The 18920-nt window shown below is 44.9% G+C and overlaps 1 long non-coding RNA gene across 1 annotated transcript; it reads right to left on the bottom strand.

The window, feature by feature from the left end:
• Positions 1-481: 481 nt before the first annotated feature.
• On the bottom strand, positions 482-4413 carry LOC121657859. The gene is made up of 4 exons (XR_006013733.1): positions 4331-4413; positions 3558-3712; positions 2550-2669; positions 482-1373 (listed from the first exon to the last, which is right to left on the bottom strand). It is a non-coding gene; the product is annotated as an uncharacterized LOC121657859 (long non-coding RNA).
• Between the last annotated feature and the right edge of the window lie 14507 nt (positions 4414-18920).

Below are 18920 nucleotides of genomic sequence, written 5' to 3'. Positions count from 1 at the left end.
GGCCCCGTGCCAGGAACATAACACTCACACCTGGCTTTCCTGCCAAGTTCCATTTCAAAAAAAAGTTTTAATCACAGATAAGGGACCAATACAAAGCCCTGAAATCAATGGAGAGGCTCATATGGAGTCTATCGGAACGTGACTCAGGCTCCAAAGACCTGACCTCTGGCACAGCCATCAATGCATGCTCCAAACTCTGCAGCTTCCCTTGAAATCAGTATTTGGGGGACAAAGGGGCTGTGGTTTGCTGTAAACCCCACCTGATGCAGGTATAAGCGACAGGGACAGAGCAGCTGCTCCAGCCCAGAGAGCCAGGAGGCCTCTGCCTAAACTCTTGTGGCTTTGCTAGGATGGATGTTAAACCCCAGTGTGCTCTTGGAGGTCTGATGGACTTGGTGCCACAGTCACACACAGCTCCACACTCCACAGTATTCCCACACTATTCATCTGCCTTCTCTTTTAATCCCTTCAAGGTCCCAAGTGGAGGGATCCCCTTTTGATCAACAGCTGACAAGATTCACCCCCTAAACTTAGGGGTTTACTACCCAGAGCTACAAATTACTTTAATGATGCATTTAAGACAGATATCTCTTGAAGCAGCAATATCTTCTAAATATTGCTCACAGCAAACCAGCAGCTGCAGCGACCTGAGACACCCAGCCCACTCTGCACAAGCAATGGTAACACCACCAGCATTAAAAACTCTGGCTATCTTTTGGCCATCACAGCCTACTTTAAACTGGTAGCAGTGGTGCAGCTGTCCCACCTTCATGAGCCCCAAAACCCCTCTGAGCTCAGCTCCACCTGGAGCTGTGTGCAGGTAGCGATGCTGGGGAGGTGCCTGAAGCGCAGCTCTGTGTCAGGAGAGTGGGAGACATCCCGGTTGCCATCCAAGCAGAAAGCCAAGGGCAGCCCTTGCTGGTTGTACAGGCCGTGAGGAGAGTGTTGTGCACATGTCGTTTACAGAGCTGAAATACAGCAGCTGGCGTTTTTATGGCTTTGATAATCTTTGCAGGGAGCGGCGTTGCTGCGCGGCCGAGGCTGTGACAGGTACGAGGAGAGACAGAGCCGGTGCTCAGGGAGCTGCTGTGTGCTCAGGCACTTCTGCCAGGCCTTTGGGGATCCTCTCAACCTTGGATGTCAGCTTGCACCGACTTACAGGAGACACAAAAACCTTACAGATTTCTTTAGCGATAGGATTTGCTCCTTGTTTTCCCTGGGGGCTGGAGACAGGTTCATGGGGACACACACATCCCTTTTTTCTCCCCACCTCCTTTAGGCTCTGAGAGCAGCTTTCCAGGCCATGCTCCTCTGCAGCTGCCTTTGAGGTCCTGCTTTCTCCACAGGATTCCCTGTAACACTCGCAGTCACCACTGCAAATACAAGAAAAATACAGCTGAAGGTTTGGGCCACTGGAATAAATGGCCAGACATCTAAATCAATGGCTTAAGAAGAGCATTTGTGAATTGATGGGCACTCCCTGCTTTTAGCTACTTCTGCGCTGTTATTTGGCTCAGTGGCTCTAAACAAAGCCCTTGTAACACTCCCATTTCCTCAGCATCAATAATCCATCCCAGCAGGGCTGGCTGTGCCATGCCACAGGGTGTCACGGTGCTGCAAGCCAGTGCCAGGTAACAGGACTAGATGGGGCTGTTGCTGCTGAGATGGGATCCAGAGTGGCAGAGGAGAAGCTCTGCTCCCAGGAAAACACCCTGGCTTCATCCTTCCAGAGGCTCAGATGTGTAAAGTGCCTTTTTAAAAAAAAACACTTCTTTTTTGACACCCAACACCAGAAAAGCTACATCTGCCTGGCTGTTACTAATTCAGGATATATTTAAGACGAAATTCATTAAACACCTTTCAGTCAAAAGCATGGGAAGCCTCTACAGCCGTGACTCATGGAAGCGGCTCATCCTGGCAGGATGGGTGTTCAGGGAGATCTGCTCTTTCAGGGAGGTGCAGGGTTACTTTTCAGTGCATCATAAAGAGGTGAGGGAGGTGGAGCTGACACAAAAAGGTTAAGCTTCCTTTTCCCATTAAACAGAGCCTGGATTTTGCAAGGAGTTCAAAGGGATGGCACACACCCATTCGCTTCCAGAGGAACTTGGCAGTTTCTTGCCTTTGGAACCTGCCTGCCTTAATGCCAGGCAGATGTTGGCAATGCCTTCGGCTTTCCCACCCAGTTACAGTGCCCACCCCTTAGAGCAGGCAGCAACACATTTTTTCCACACATATGAGGCTCAGGGAGAGCATTTAGGAAGCCACTCCACCTTTGCAGCACTCAGCCCGTGGGTTCACTTTAAAGCCTGAGCACGAAAGTAGAAAAAGGACATATCAAAGACAGCTTAAAAATGAAAAGGTCCTCTGTCAGCAGTAAACCAGCAGCTGAATGTGCAACACACCCTTAGGAACACATCAAGTAGCAAAAAAAAAGGTAAAGACATTGTCCTCTTAAGATTAAAGCAGCACACCTTATAGAGTTTTTATTAAAATGCAGCACAGTTTCAGTATAAATGGCATTTATACATAAAAGAAGGTGATTTATTTACCCTCTTCCTCTCCTGAGAAACGGGACAATGCGTTGGTTGGAGAACTCGGCCTGGTGCTTGCTTGCCCTCCTGGCTGATGGAGCAGAAGGGTGTCTGTGTCCAGATGTTTATTTCCTGTGGCTGAATGGGAATGACATGGAGGGAGCAAAAAAAGGCTTGGTTAAACTAAGGACTTGTGGGAAAGTAAAAGCAGTCAGGGATGGAGCAGAACTGAGCAGAACTCAGTCAAAGCCATCACATCTCACTGTCTGCTGAAAACTGCTCTGAATCAGTGAAATATTGGTAAGCTAAATAATTCTTAGATTTGCCACCTAATACCAAAAAAAAATTCTTCCTCGATTTTATGCTTCACCACAAGTTTCAGCACACAGCTTTCTTTGCAGCTGCTCCTTGATGGTGTCACAGCTCTTGGAGTTGCTGTGAAATTCTCGGTCCACTTACAAGTGAGTCTGAAACATGTCACAGCTCTCAAGGGTGAGGTTTATGAATCCATAACTAATATTTTCATCATTCATGCCTTTAATGCAACATAAGCCCTTAAGAAGTTCAGACCAGGATGACAGAAATGAAAAAATTCATATTAAATTGTTTGGGTAGGAACAAATAGAAGCACAAACTTTGTACTTCCCCTAACCTGGAATAGAATAATTGCTTTAAATATTTTTAGATATTAAATTGTTTCTCTTGCAAGTACTTCAGAAGTATTATTCATGTGCATGGCCAGAGATGAAACCTCAGCTTCATTAGGAAGATTTTCAGAATCCCCAAACTCTAAAACAAACACTTTTGGGCAGATCAAATCACAGTTTTAAAGGAAAACACAACCACGAAAACAGATTATAAAAAAACCAAATTGATACAGAGCAAGGCAGCCCCCTCCCCACATCTGTAGGTGGGAACAGGCACACAAATGATGGATCCTGGACCCTCAATAGCAAGGTTTAATTTAAAATAAAGAAGCTGGGAGCTGTTGGGAGCTGCTTGGGAAGGGGCAAGGAGGGTTTTTACCTGAGATTCCCAGCCCAGGGGGGCTGCAGCAGCTCTGCACATCCCAGCAGCTCCCAGCCCAGGGAGCCACCCAGCCACGCTGCCCTGGTTAACTGCCCCTGATACTACTCCTGAGTGTTTGGGAGGGTTTCCTCTCCTGTTTGTGAATCTGTCACCTGTGAGAAATTTGCAGTAAAGAGTGCTAAAGGTACATTTTATTCGTTTATTTTATATATATATATAAATAGACATAATTGACTTTACAAGCTGCATGACAGGTTACTTAAGTTACCTGATATCATTTTGCTACTCCCAAGGCATTTCAAAGGTAACCATCTCACAAAATCTGACTTCTTACAGGCCTGGGAACTTTTAATCTCTACGAGACTCTGGTAAGCAGAAGGGTTAAATATTCATTGCCAGCAACACTTATGGAAATGCTGTGGAAATTAGAGCCAGGACCAAAGGCAGATTTCAGAGGAATTCTCTAAAACACCGGCTACAAACGTTACAAAGTTCACCAGCACTTGCTATCAAATCCAAGCTGCTTTTGGGAAAGGCAGAATCCTGCAAATAAACCATTTGCAGCTGTAAAAAGCAGTCCTGCTTGCTCCAGATAGTATTCTTTCCAAAAACCAAAATGATTTACAAACATTATCGCCAAAAGTGAATGAAAAGGAAATACAGTGCCTGAGAGAATAATTTTTGCACAATTAGTCCCATTTGTGCAAATATTTACAGTCAGCTTTAATATTACACACATACTCTCATTCAAAGGTGATGAATGTACTCACCATTTATTGTTTTGCACTGCCCTCAGGGTCTGAGACATTAATTGGCATGAGAAAAGTCCTGATGTTTATAAGCTTTTGGAAATGCTGATAACCTGATAAACAAAAATGTTAAGGCAACTTCAGGAGCTAATCAAAATGCTGGCAGGTTGGGGAAATGTCAATATTTACAGCAAGCAGCCTCTCATCAGTTAATCACTTTTAACCTTCATAAACTAAGATACTATAGAGGACTTCAGGTTAATGTATGAACCCTCTATTCAATTAAGGCATTACAAAGGCAGTTACAAACAAATAAGGTCTTCACGAAATGAAGTACAACTGAATTTATCAGGGGAGAAACATGCCAGACAGGGAACAGAGAGCCTCAGCTTCAGTGTTTGAGAGGAAGAAGTGCTCTGTGTAATTCTAAAGAAACAGACTCAGCATTAGGTCCAAATATTTTATTTCACACATAAAGCACAGTACCCATACCCACGCTAATAAAGAACAGGCTTGTGCCGACCCTGGTGCATGCTTTTGTTATTGCATTATAGTTCATGAGAATTATAGTGCATAATTAAATAGAAAAAACTTGAACCTGGAATTATAAAGCCGTCACCACAAACCAGCAATTCCACTTGATATGTATTAAGTCATTACTTTTTTTTTTTTTTCTGTAAGGAAAGAAAAAGGGAATCAAGAAGGAGGAAAAGGGGGGGAATAGAAGGAAAGAGAGAAAGAGAGAAAAAATTATTTTCCTTGTAAATCATTAAAAATGCATGAAGGTTTAAAGCACGCCAGAAACAGCCTGTGCATTCATTTAGGAGACTACGCACAAGAAAACTCACTGCATTAAAGCAAAAAGAAAAAAAAGAGATTTTTCTAAAATAAACGAAACCAAACAAGCCATGGAGGAGACTGGTGGGGTGGAAATGCTCCAGGAAGGGAGAGGCTCCCTCTTCCATCCCCTTTCCTGACTGAGAGCATCAGGAGCCTTGAGTGCTGCTGCATTTGTGATGCTCCAGCAGAGCTTTCTGAGTTTTATCTTCCAGAGGAGCTAACCACAATTACAAACATATGGATTATTATTCTTGCTGTTGAGTTCAGCTTCTGCCATAGAAGAACCTTCTTCTTTTGTATGAATGGCTGATTTGTTGAGCTGCAGATGGGAGCTCTCCTTGGCACGAGGGATGCAGTCAGACACGGGAGCAGGGCCTGGGACCAGCAATCACAGATTAAACCTCTCTTTGACTCCTCCTACCTCCTGAAGGCACTTCAGCTCGGGGCCTCCTGCTCTGTGAGAAGGAACACTTGCTGGAAATGGTGTCCCACTCTGAGAACCCTGGGTTTTATATAAGTAGTTTATCGTTATGAAACATCAGCCATCACACACCATTAGGGGATGATTCTCACCCTCCACAAAGCCAAGCTCCTCTGGGACAGGGTATCTGACCTTGATGTGTCATGCTGTAACTAGAGAGAGACATCAGGAGAGAAATGGCTTTTATTGTGTGGAGCTGGTTTGTTTGGGTTTTTTTGAAGTATTCTGCGTCATCCTCTTTAAATTTTTAGAGTGAATTTATTGCTCTTGAAATCCATATCCCAGGGGCCTGGGTCTGCTCGGTGCAGAGGAGAGTAGATGGGAAGCAGTGCTGCATGTACTTCCAGTCCTGACTTGCAGTAAATGCTTAGAGATTGTTTAAAAAAAAAAAAAAGTAACTGGTGATCTCCATCTCTCTTGGCACAGCCACACAAGGAGGTCCCAGCCCTGCTGGTTTTCCTCTGTGCTGTGCACACAGGCAGCCTGAGAGCACCATTTGTCACTTGGGAGGCACCTAACAGCCAATAAAGGATGGTCATCCCTGGCACCCCCAACCCTGCTCGCCATTAAATATGTGCAGAGGGAAGGCTCGGTGCAGGATGCTCAGCTCTCTGTGTCCCCAGTTCCAGGCTCACTGCAGGTCTCCAGGAACTCGAGGTGCTGCTCCATCCCAGTCCATGCTTGAGTCACCTGGTCTATGGGTTCACTTGTACCCTTGGATTAGTGGTAAAACATGAGAAGGAAGAGAAACACCAGAGTCCACGGCTTAACTAACTCAGGTTTGCTGTGATCTGTGACAGGGAGGCAGAATCCCCTGCTCGTGCCTGCTGCAGGGATCCTGGTGTTGGTCTGTGGGGCACCTCTGGCTTCCCAGACCACAGGGGTGATCCAGTTTGGGGACCACCATAGCCTGGGATTTTCCAGGACTGAAATTTCACGAGTCAGACAAAAGGGCAATCTCCTGCTTTTCTGGTCTGAGTGGGAGTTACTGCTGTGCTGTTCTCTGCTCCTGACCAGGCATTGCATAATGCCAGTCCTGTTGCATCCCTCTAATGATGCCATTTTCTCCATAGGCAGGAGGCAGTCAGCTTTTGCCTAATCAGCAATTTTCGAGCTTTTGATTCCCACTCCTCCCCACCCCCTCTTTTTGTCAATATTCATTATAAATGCTTGAAGTCAGGGTTCCCTTTTAGCTGACTATGCTTTCTCTGCCTCACCCCTTCAGGTGGATGGCTGACAAGTGACCACTTCATGCACAAGGAAACTTTAAATGAATCCCAAAAGAAAGTATTTGTGTAAGAATGAAAGGGCATCCCAGGCTTCTGCTGAGTAATGGATGTGATAATAATTGTAGGGAAAAAGATCCAAACAGTTGGGTGTTGGTTTTTCCTCTTTCTGCAGCCAGGCTCTTGATCAAAAGATGTAAAAAGCCTGACAGTTGCTGGAGCAAGAGCTGCACTTTGATTCTGGGGCACACAGGAAGGACGGCTGCCAACCTGGGAATCAAGAAACTGGCTATTGCTCCTTTGAACTATATCAAAAGCTCATCATATTTACTTCTTCTAATTAACAAGTGAATTTATTATGTGTGTAAATGAAGGGCTGGTAGCCAAGGCTGGGAGCAGATAGGAAAGGGGCACTTTGCTGTTGGGAGCCTCAGTAATGCACAGCAGCTCAGCATCACAGCTGCCAGCAGTCCCACCCCCAGCCTCTCCCTGACACTTGCTCTTGGACCCAGAGGAGTCACGGTTAGCCCAGCCTTGGGCCACTTTTCCCCAGGGACAGCCTCTTGCTCCTGGCAGTCCATCAGTTTTGACATGAGGAACAATAAAACTGCAATCAAACGCCTTCCCTGTGTGTGGAGGCTGGGGATCAGGTTCCCCCTGTATCTCTTACCTTCCTCCTACCACTTTGAAGGGTTTATTCTTGGATTGTATCTGGATATCTCAGGGTGGAATTTCATTCTTCTGAAGCTTTTAAAAGTAGACCAGGTAAAGAATTAGCAAAGGACAGGGAGCACACAGAGCAGCCTGGAGCTCACAGGGCTCTCTGTCACTATTTTATTGGTGCTGCCTGGAGAAGATGATGCTCTCCAAAATGTGGGAATTATGCTGGGAAGCAATGGATGGCATCTGCTTCCTTTCTGCTCCTTGAAGAATGAGAGCAGTTTTCCTTCTTAGCACAATATAGGTATAAATGTACTAGCTGAGATCCAGCCAGCGTCTTCTCACTGAGAGAGGCCAAAAAGGGATTTCTTGGGAAAGGGGAAAAACAATATAGGAAGGATATTGAAGTTTTTCCATTTGCTCCATGTGAGCTGAAAGAAAAATATGTGAAAGGGCAGATCAAAGCAGAGCCCATTCCTCAGTTCTGAGGCATATTTGTGCAGAACTGAGTTCTGCTGGTTTGCTTGCTAAAGGAAGTATCTTAGACACAGAACGTATCCAGGAGTTAAATTATCATGTTTTGGTTTGTGATCCAATACAGCTGACCAAGATATCTCCTTGAACAAGTTGCTCAGATTCTGAACAAACTCTAAACTAAGTCAAATTCTCCAATTTGCTGCTGCCTCCTGGCACATACCACCTTCATGCTGCTCAGGGTGGAGGGGACACCCAGGGTGCCAGCACACACTCATGAATCTCATGTAAAACATCTGGAGAGAAGACATTCCTCTGCAGCAGAGCAAAGATGCTGTTTCCAGGATGCTTTAAAAGGAATCAGCAATGCCCTACACTTGGTCCATGCTTTCTGAATGAGATGTCCTGGCTGCTTAGCTGAGGAGACTGTCAACATGACTGATCACCCCTCACTGCCTCAGGAAAGGGCTTTTGTTTATATTTCAGGCAGACAGTTTTACTGCATTATATATGATCCTTGCAATTGTTACCACTATCTGCTTCTGCCCTAAATATAGTGCGAATGTTCCTTGCCCTTACCCTGGTGTCACTTCCATCCTTCATGCTCCCACTCCAGGTCTCTTACACCGGTTCCAGAAGTGACAAATCAGTGCAAATGCATCACTGCTCTGCAGAGCTCGGCACTGAGGCAGCAGAGCGTGCCTGGGACACGGCTCTCCATTCACAGCCGTGCTGGGGATGCTGTGCCTTGGAGCTGAACAGAAGCTCTGATCCCGTGCAGTTCCTCTGAAAGCTTCCCATAAATATACAAGGCTTATGCTGACAAGCTTGCATTAGATTTATACCCCCAGGACAGAGCAGTCACTTGTTCAGTCATAGAGAATGTCCCCAAGTCCCTCGCAGATTTAGTGGTGGGTAACCTGGTAACAGGGCAGGGCTTTGATCTCGCAGCCTGTCAGATTTCACTGCCTTCCTGGGGATTTTGGGGAGGGGGCAGAGAAAGAAGAGGGAAGGAATTACAGGATTGAGTCGAGAGAGAAGCCCTTGCCTACTTACTTCGTTCGAGAACTCGCTCAGAAGCATCAAGGTGGGCTTTAGGAGTGATTAAGATCACACAGGTTCTGTACTTACTCTCCCTTGATGGTGCTCCTGTGAAACCAGCTCACTCTGCAGGCCAGGAAAACCAGCAACCACCAATTCCAGCTTTAGCTTCAGCTTGTGCATCTGAAAAGGAAATGGGGTAAGTCCACATCCCTGTGTAGTACTAAAGTCAGCAGGAACTTAGCGAACAAACCTTGGTGCATCTCAGTGTGACAGGCTGAGCAGAGCCTGTTCTTCCCTCTCACTGTTGGCTCTGTGCCCCTGGAAGTGCCACGGACAGTAATGGGAATTGAAAAAGAAAATATTCTCATCCTATGTGGATCTGACTCACAAGGCATCCTGAGAGGAAGAGCCATGTGCCACCGTGACAGAATTACTTTTAGATCCCAGTGATGTCTCAGAGGAAAGAAAAAAGGAGATGGTGCAGCAGGTCAGCCTTGCTTCAGCAGAACAGGTCTCCATGCCCATCTCCTGCCCACAGTGGCACTGGGCACATTCAAAACTACTTTTCAGTGGACAGGTTTATATTAAGTCAGTGCCTTCCTCAAGACATGAAAACAAGATCCAGTCTTTTAAGACTTGACTGAACTGGGGATGAACAAGCTCATGCAATCATCCAGTTGTCTGTATTTGTAGGCATTTGTTCAGCAAATATTCCATAGTGAAATGCAGTAAATTCTGGGATGGAAGACAAAGAGCTGTAAGCAGGAAAAAATAGCTGTAGTTCACTGAAGTACTGTTTTATTGACCTGAAATTATAGGTTTCAAGGAAGGCCAGAGCTAGAACTCAGGTAGAGCACAGAAGTTAGTGCTGTTCCTTTACTCACTGAATGTGGACAAGAATTTCACTGTGGATTTGCTGTATTTTTAATAAGAACGTGTCCCTAAAAATTTTGGTTCAACAGAAATTATTCACCATGTGAGTTTTCCTTTGGACATCTCCTAATCAGGCACTGGCCTGGCTAACTAGGATTGAGTGAAGGATCCACTGAGGTTACAGCCCGAGTAAACTGAAGGTAGACAAGGAAAACACTGACCATGATGAATTCAATGGCAAGGCAGGAAAGTGCAAATGTCGGCAAGTCATTTCCTCTCTGTAATTAAGGTTCCCTGCAGAGCCACAGTAAATGCAGGATGATCCAATACCTTACAGATTTCAAATTTCCGATGGCATTAGTGCACACAAGATGCCCTCAGATCATTTGCAGAAACAGTCCAGGCTAGTCCAGACCTGGAAAGAAACTTCTTTCTTCAGGTGAGCGGGTAGCTGTTAAATACAGAACTCATTAGCCACTCTGCTGAATTGCCAATTATGAATTGCTTTGATCTGTGGCTCTTCAGTAACGTCCATCTCCCAGACTTGCTCAGGACCAGCCATTCCTGATGGGCTCTCAGGCAGCAACCTCAGCTCTCTTGCCTCTCCTAGAGATGTTGATCTGACAGTATTCGTTTTAATGAACTTTTTGAGCTACCATTCTGGCAAGATTTTTCCTTTCCTTATTAATCTAAAAACAAAACAAAAAACCCCTTGACTGAGTGTTAAAAATAGCAAACAGACTTTTAACAAGTGACCCATGATGGCACATCAGTGTCTGTTCTCTGTGAAAGATAAGGAGAATCCTGGCTGCAGCTTAGAAATGCAGGAGTGCTGGTGAGGGAGTGATTTCCAGCTTCTCTGCAGCACCATGAAATACAAGGTCATACTTCCTTAAACCCAGGGTAACAGGGAAGTATTTCTATGTTTCCCGTTTCTCCAGGGTAGTTAGCTCCACTTTTCCTTCAGTGCCCACCCAGAATATACACAGAGAAGCAACAGCAAATAAAAAACGTGACTGTAAAATTGAGCAGCAGGATTTACCAGCTAATAATACTTTAAACTCTTGAAAATAACTTGATCAAGTCTCAATGAGACTCCTTTGAAATAGCAAACCATCTCTTGCATGAAAATGTATTCACCAGAGTGTAGTTAATAGCCAGCTACGAGAGACCATTTTTACCACTGAAATTGCAGCTAATTCATCATATCTCAAGGGCTGGGGATTTTTTTCACTGCTAACTTTCATTCCATCAATACAAGACAGCCCTGATAATGCAGAGTAGAGCCAAGGCTTGGAGAAATAAAGAGAGAACATGCACTCTGTGAGCCAGAGCAAGACAGAAAAGCTGAAGAACACCCAGTGCCAAGGAGTATCAACCCCCCTAAAGAAGTGGCTGCAGAGCTCCCCCTGCTTTGGCTGCAGCTCATTAGCTTCCAAACCTCCACAAACTTCTCCCAAAATGCAGGTGAACTCTGGTGTCAAGATCACAGCTATAATTGCAGCTTTTCTCTGAACAGGGGCTGCTCAGACTTACCCAGCAGCAAGCAGAAATTAGATAGAGCAGCAAGTCCCACAGACTCCTCGGTCAGCTCACACTGAGGCAAGATCTACAATCCAGAAATAACAGGGCAAACCTGCAGTGGGCTTTATTTGTCACTGTCTCCTTTTTATAAACATTTTCTGCGAAGGAAGTTAAGGGCATGGTACACAAAACAACAGCATAAACAATAATATTACTTCTGAACAATAGTATTACTTTTGCTAAAATCAAATCATGGTTGTAAACCCAGAATAATATGAGGAAACACCTTTTTAAAAGCACCTAAAGACCAGGAGAAGGAAAAAAAGAATGCTGTATTCAGTTGCATTAACTTATCTAGTTTTCATACCACATGCTTAATAAATTAAAATTATTTTTTCTTATTTAAATTTTAAAATTGCCATCCTCACCACTGGCAAGTGCTGATGGGAAGCAGGGAGAGGTCTGCATCTTTGTGCTGACTGCCTTGAGCATCTCAACACACACAGCTTTGGCTACAAATCTTTGGCCCACTCATTAAAATTTGCTGGCTTGACTCCCTTTTTATTTACACTAATCACAGCCACTCCCATATTAACTGGGGAACACAAAACAGGTAAGAACAGTAAAACAGTGAGCCAGGCTGTGACACCACACACTCCAGACTCCAGCTCAGCAAAGCAACTCCAGGCCTGGGTACTGCGTGCCTGTTTGGTGGGTCCTCAGTACCTGCTGAATCAGATCAGAAATTCAGGGGAGGGGATGCATATTGAAATGCTAAAATCTTCAGCAATTCTGGCATCCATTGGGAAAAATCCGTGCGATAGGACTGATGAAAAATAAACTAGGGCACGAGAATTATTAATCTGTCTAAAGCTCAGTGAGGGCTCCCTGCCTGGCACTGCAGCCTCCGGGGGATGCATCCCCACTGCTCTGCAGCCACACTCAGCTCCCCATATTTATGTGTGTGTGTTTTATCACATGCTAACATGGGACTTGCTCTGATTTGTATATGGGATTAAAAAAAGCGAAGTTTCCATCAAACTTGGGGAAAACCTTAATGGTGATTTAAGGCAGTGAAGTCTGGCTTGCCACCAGACTGTGACAGCACTGTATTTTTTTCTGCCAGGGTTAGGTGCTCTCTGGCGCAGCAGCATTCTTTATCTTCTTTTTAACGAAGAATATATTAATCATTTATGAAGCTGTGGAGTCTTTTCTGGACTCTGAGCACTGTTAAAGACACAGGGTAGGCAGCATGTGGCAGGAGAAGCCAGGGAGAGAGAGCCTGGACATGGCTGGAGCTCTGGGTCTATCTGAGGGCGACGTCACGGCCACGTCTGGCGGGTTTGGAAACACATGTCAGCAGGCTGGCCTCCAGTTTGTGTTCATGAATAAATTTCACTTTGCAAAAGCAACAAAAAAAAGAAAAAAAAAAAGCCAGCAACACCCCTGGCTGCACAGGGTAAAGCTACTCAGCTTTCAGCCCATGTGCTTAACAATATCACCTAAGGCCGTGCCGTGAACACACCGTCTAGGGAGCCTTTTTGCTCATATTTTTTCTCTCTCTGCCACATTTCATCATGTTTAATAATAAAATTCAATAATTGTTAGCATGGAGATGAACCACTTTCTCTGGGAATAGCCCTGAAAAAACATCAAGCAATGTGGTGAGGTGCTACTGCACAAAACCCAAAAGGAATTCCCAGCCCCTTGTGCCCTCCTTTGAGCAACTGATATCCTCGGTGCTTTGCATTTTACCTAGCTGTCAGAAACGTCCCCGTTTGGGAAAAAGGAACTGCAAGGCAGCGGCTCAGCCTCGGAGCATGCAACTGACATATATAATCTAGATTGGCTCTCCCAGGCAGACCTTTGATTGAGGAGGAAGAAGAGCAGCTGGTCAAAGTAATCTGCTCAGAGTAATTTGCATAATTTTCTCCCCCGTTTCCTCCGGCATTGTGAGCGTGTCTGGAGAGGAACACAAGCGGCAGATGCTGCGTCGCTCTGTCACAGGGTACAGCAAAGTGGAGAACGTGGGTCAGAATTCATCTGCTAAATATCCCCAACAGGTTAAACAGCTCTGGAGAGCTTCAGTCACAGATCTCCTTTTCAAAAGCTTTTCCTTTTTTTTTTTTTGTCTTCTTCTTTTTCCCTTCACTGAGTACAAATGATTCCATTTCTCCAGCAGTTGCATGTTTCCTTTCACACTTGTGTGCTATTCAGAAAGATGCTCTTTGTGTTTCTTCCAGGACCAAGTATGTCTTTCCCCTGCTTGGATGAAGAACCCATTACAAATGGGTTATTTGAAAACAGAAAACCAGGCTTCTGGATTAAAAATGAATGTGCATTTAATATTAAACACAACATTGTTAATTGTGGCAAGGAAGGTTAAAAACCATCCTCTGGAGTTTCAGTTTTGTATTGGGTCTGGGACACAGGTGGAAGCTGCAAATCTTGCAGCTGACTCACCCGCTTCCAAAATGGGTGCCTAAAATTTGGCATCTGGTTTGTAGTTCTGCTGAGATGAAGGACTGATATTTACCCTGACTTTTAAATACTTTAGGGGACAAGGGAAGTAATTTTTTAAGCAATCAAAAAGCTGCTTTTCCCCAAAATTTCTTCCAGTGCTGTTGGAAGCAAATAATACTGGTTCTATTTAAAGTATTTGCAGGAGTCCAACGCAGTGGATACTACAACCCACCTCTGCTAAGTGCCCAGCAGACACATTTCCTAACCCAGAGGACACTGCCTGCAGGAAAGGCCCTGAACCAGCCCCAGGGGCTCTGCTCTCACCCTCTCCCTTGCTGATTTAAAATAAGCAAAGTCATCAGCAGAGACTGTTAATTTTTCCCTGTGAATGCTCCAAAAATTAAGTCTAAAATCATCCAGGAAAAAAACCTCAAACACATAAATATTGTTGCTACTCTTCCCTCCTGGGCAGCTTTCCCAAAAAAAGGCAGCTACTCTGACTGAGGATGGGAATCCTCTAACAAAGGTGGGGAGGTGGCAGAACCTTCTTGAAATAGTACTGAAAAAGAGAAATATATTATTGGAAGGTAACCATGAGTTTAGCACTCCTGATTCAGAGCTTCCACGAGGGTGCCTACAGCAGGTTGGTGGCTCCCATGCTGCACCCAAGGCCACGGGGACACGGAGGAATTTGGTTCATCCACTCTCCAGCACTATCAGATGTCAGCTCCCTCCACAACTGGAGCTCAGACAGTGAAGCAATTCCCAACCTGTCCCTGTTGGCCATCTGGGAAGCCACTGTCCCAGCAGGGGTAAAATGCCCTGTGTTGTGCAGTCCCACACTGGATAACATCAGGCTGTTATCCATGCTTGATTCCAGAATAGGGGCCAACATCTCTTTTAGACTTTGCAGGAAGCCATGGTCACACGGTGATGAAAGCGAGTGAAAGGAGCCCACTCCAAATGGGGAACTCACTGTTCCTCCACCATGTGTCAAAAACTGTTACAATCCTACAAAAAAATGAAAAAATAGTTTGGGTTTTTTATCCCTTCCCTCAACATTATTAACATCTTCTGTGCAATTTCAAAAATATGGTCCTTCCTCTCTCAACTCTCTTTCCCCAATGGATTTGACTCAGGGCTTTTGTAGAGGTTTTCCAGGCCTTTTAAAATAAAAAGCTGGAAACAAATTGAAAAATCCCAGGGATTTCCCACCTCTGCATCTGCCCTTATTTCAGTGACCAAGTCCCTTCCAGGTGTGGATACTCAAGTCCATCCTTGATGCACTTCATTACTTGGATGTTGGGTCGCACTGACTGTTCCGTGCCTGACGTGACACCACTGGTGCCCCACAATGCCAACCTGAGAAGCTTCTTGAAGGAAATGGGCACACATCAGTGAGTGCCCCCCTGACCTCCACAGGCACCTGGCAGCTCTCTGAGGTTTCTGCTCACAAGAGCAGTACAGAGCAAATCTTTTCACCCAGCTATAGACTCTGAAAGAGCTCAGCTGGAAAGAAGGAGCCAAGACCAAGATTTCCACCGTATCCCCTCTCCGCTACCATGGCAAGAGACAGGAACTTTCTGATAGCAAAAGAAGACTGGAAACCTTGTGTTACTGATTTGGGACAAGAATATCTTCAGCCAAAAGAAAAACATGGAGTCTTTTGATATAGAACAAGAAAAAGAAAGGATTAAAGTTTTCTTTAGACTTTTTTCCTTAGTGCTCCTCCAAATCCTGCCTCTCTGAGCTGAGCCTAGCAAAGCCAGCTGCCGAAACATGGCTCCAGCCCTGGCTATCCCTCTTGGAAGGGTGAAGCCAAGCCACCTGGGCTGCAGCCCCATACAGGAGACGTGATTAATTTTTGGGCAACGGGTGATTTGTTGGCATGACAGCCATAAACAACAGACTCCATTAATTAACATGAGGTTGGAGTGTCTGTGTTGTTCTTCAGTTTTGCATCCAATAGCACCTACTCTGCCCTTGTTCATCTGGACAATATCCCAGACATAAAAAACTAAAAAAACAGATTTAGGATAGTAAAAGAGTTATCCTTTAACTCTGTGTTAGCATGTCCTGTGAGGCTTTTCTTTCTTGAGGTAGCTAATTACAAAAACTCGAAGACTTAATTTATTCTGTAAAAGCGCCTTTCATTGTTCTGTTAGCACATCTGGTAAAATCACAGTTTTCATTTAGTAATCCAACATATCCTGTACCCTCTCCCTCATCTCCTATTACTATTAGTGTCATCTTTGTACTAACCCTCCTTTTTCTCTTCTCCTTTTTATCTTTTTTTTTTTTTTGGTGTGTGTGTGGAAACTAACTACCTTTCAGTCACTGAAATGCTAATTTCGGAGACTGGCAGTAGGCAGCTAGAAGATAATGTTACATGTTTCCATCCTCCCACGGGGGAAAAACCCGGAGGAATCACAACATCTGAGATGCTTTTGCATTTTGGATAGGAAGACAAAGGGAAAACAGTTCGTGTGTACACACAGACACAAATACATTTGGAGACTGGGTCTTAGAGATTAAAAACATAATTGATATTGGGTGCATTTGCTCCTTACAGGGCAGGCAAGGGAGAGATCTGAGCTTTAGATTCTCAGAAAGAGGAGAAACACAACTGGCAACTCCCTGCTTGAAACAAATATCTTGATGGGTGTATTTCTTCTCAGGAATACACACCAGGAAATGGCAGTATTCCACACAGAAGTACAGAATATTTGTCATATTTTCTTGCCGTGTCACTTTTTCTGCACTGTTTCATTGAGGCCTGTTCCTGAAGGAACAATTGCCATATTGTCACCCTGGATGTCCCAGGAGCAATGCAACACAACCAAACAAAGAGGCAGGGGGTGGAAGAAAGACTGAAAAAGTAGAACAACTTTTTCAGCATGAATCACTGGGTCTTAAGTGGATCCTTCCGACGCAGCAGCTTGGTCTGCTGAAATCCTGTCCCTGCTTCCTCCTCTCAGTGTGTGTGGGCTCATGCTGTTGCTTCCTCTCTCCACTTTGGGTATTCTGGGCTCTCCCTGCTCAAAAAAGGATAAACAAAGCCCCCAAACTGGTAAAATCTCTGATGTTGCTTTTGGGAGAACGCACAAATTTCCTGTCATCTCTACCTGACAAAAAGAGATTGGCCCAGGGCACCTCAAAAAAAAAAAAAAAAGACTGCTTTGTTTCAGTTTGGTTTTTAATGCAGCATTGCTGGTTTTCATCAGTTCTGATTTGGCCTGGAAGGAGGCAATCCATGCAATTCCCAGTAGCTAGCAAAGACCAGACTTTGGCAAGTGAAAGTACCAAGAAAAGGCAGGTTGCAGCTCAGGCCTTGGGACAGAAGGGCCAAGAAACCAAACCTTGGCTGGAAATCCAAACTCAGACACCGTAAGACCTGTCATTAGTAGTGGGAGAGAAGGACATGATGTTGGATTTAAATCCACAAATTAAACCAAGCACAAACTGGATCCAAAAAGGAGAAGAGCATCCAAAGGCATTGACTACAGCAGAGCCTGGTGGTTAGCTGAAATCTCAGGGCAATGAGTTGCAGCAACTTTTCACAGCACACTTGAGTGTGTACCACAGAGAGCTGCTAGCACGAGGAAAAAAAATAAAATTATTTGAGCACTTACTTGGACCCATTAGCAACTAATTCTTGGTGGAGTAGGATAACTGGGCTTAGACAAAGCTGTTCCTTGTCAGTCCAAATTCTTTCCTGCTCTCTAATACTCAGCTCCGCTCCCCCATGGCTGCCTGGTGTGTTATAAAAGCAATCATACCAATTAAGCAATTCTGTCAGTTTTGAACTCATAACACTTGAGTATCCACATCTTGGCATTCACTGACACCATCACAAGCAATTGCATGAACTTCACTTTAAAAGTTACCTCTCTTCAGCTGAGCCACAGGGATCACCATGTCAAAACTTGAAGTCCATTGTGAACGCTATACTGGGGAGCTTAAATTGTGATCAAACTTCTCATCAGAGAGCCAGTAAAATCCTTGAGAAAATTATCCTGCCTGCTGCCCCACCTCATGCCAGAGGCATTTTTCCCTGGGGTCAGGAGATCAGGCTGACCTAGCACCAAGATATTGAGTCTGTGCCTTCAAAGCGGTGGTCTGGATGCAGATCACTCAGTATTTTTGTATCAGGCTCTTGGTTAGATCCTACACACATATTTAAGTGAATTACTATGGAGTCCCTTAATTTTCTTTTTATTTTTCCATTCCAGAGAATGCTCATTGTTATTGGGTTTTTGAGCTGAGGCTCAAGGATCACATTTTGATTGCATAGGACAAACCATTTTAAGTGGTAAAGCTTAAGGATGGAAAAAATGAAAATTATGTAATTTAATAATGAGCCGCAACAATGGAGCACAATCTTCCTGCGTATTATTGACAATGATCATCTCCGGCTGCCAGCACTGCTGGCTGTGAGGATTCAAGATTTTCCCGGTGCCAACACAGACCTCACTCCCATTTCCAAGCTTTCCAAGTGCAAACAGACCACAGGCTGCTTTGCATTACAGGGAGGCCTGCCCATCAGTTTTCTGTGAAAGGCTTTCGCAGATTTTTACAACCTGGTGTGTGCACACAGGCACGCAGCACCTTCCCTGCAACATTCTGCTGATCTCCAAGCACATGCACAAAGAAGGGGTTTGGCTGCACAGAGGGCACCTTGAGGCAATCCTTGTATTTCCTGTGGAGGAAGACCTTTGCTCAGCACAGAGAGGACAAAGCATTCCTGCTGGGCTGGGCATTTCTACGGCCAGCAGAAAGCTCCTCCTCATGGAGTCCCATTGCCCATCTCAACATCGTGTTCCTCTGGGCAAATCCAGCCCCTGGCCTTTTGTTTCCAGCTCACTCTGTTTCTTGTTCCATGAATTTCTGCACTTGAAAAAAGCCCAAATCTCAACGGAACTCTAACTCTGATCTGGCAGCCCCTGCCATGCTCCTTGTCTAGGTGGAGCCATATGTGGGGTGTGTGGTTTCAAGCCCACCATCGGCCAGGTTTCAAGTGCAAACC

The sequence above is a fragment of the Corvus kubaryi genome, unplaced genomic scaffold, assembly GCF_017639235.1.
Source record: "Corvus kubaryi isolate FWS band 111438036 unplaced genomic scaffold, C.kubaryi_AGA036_p1.0 split1-37374, whole genome shotgun sequence".
NCBI lineage: Eukaryota > Metazoa > Chordata > Aves > Passeriformes > Corvidae > Corvus > Corvus kubaryi.
This window is presented reverse-complemented; position numbering and strand designations above follow the sequence as displayed.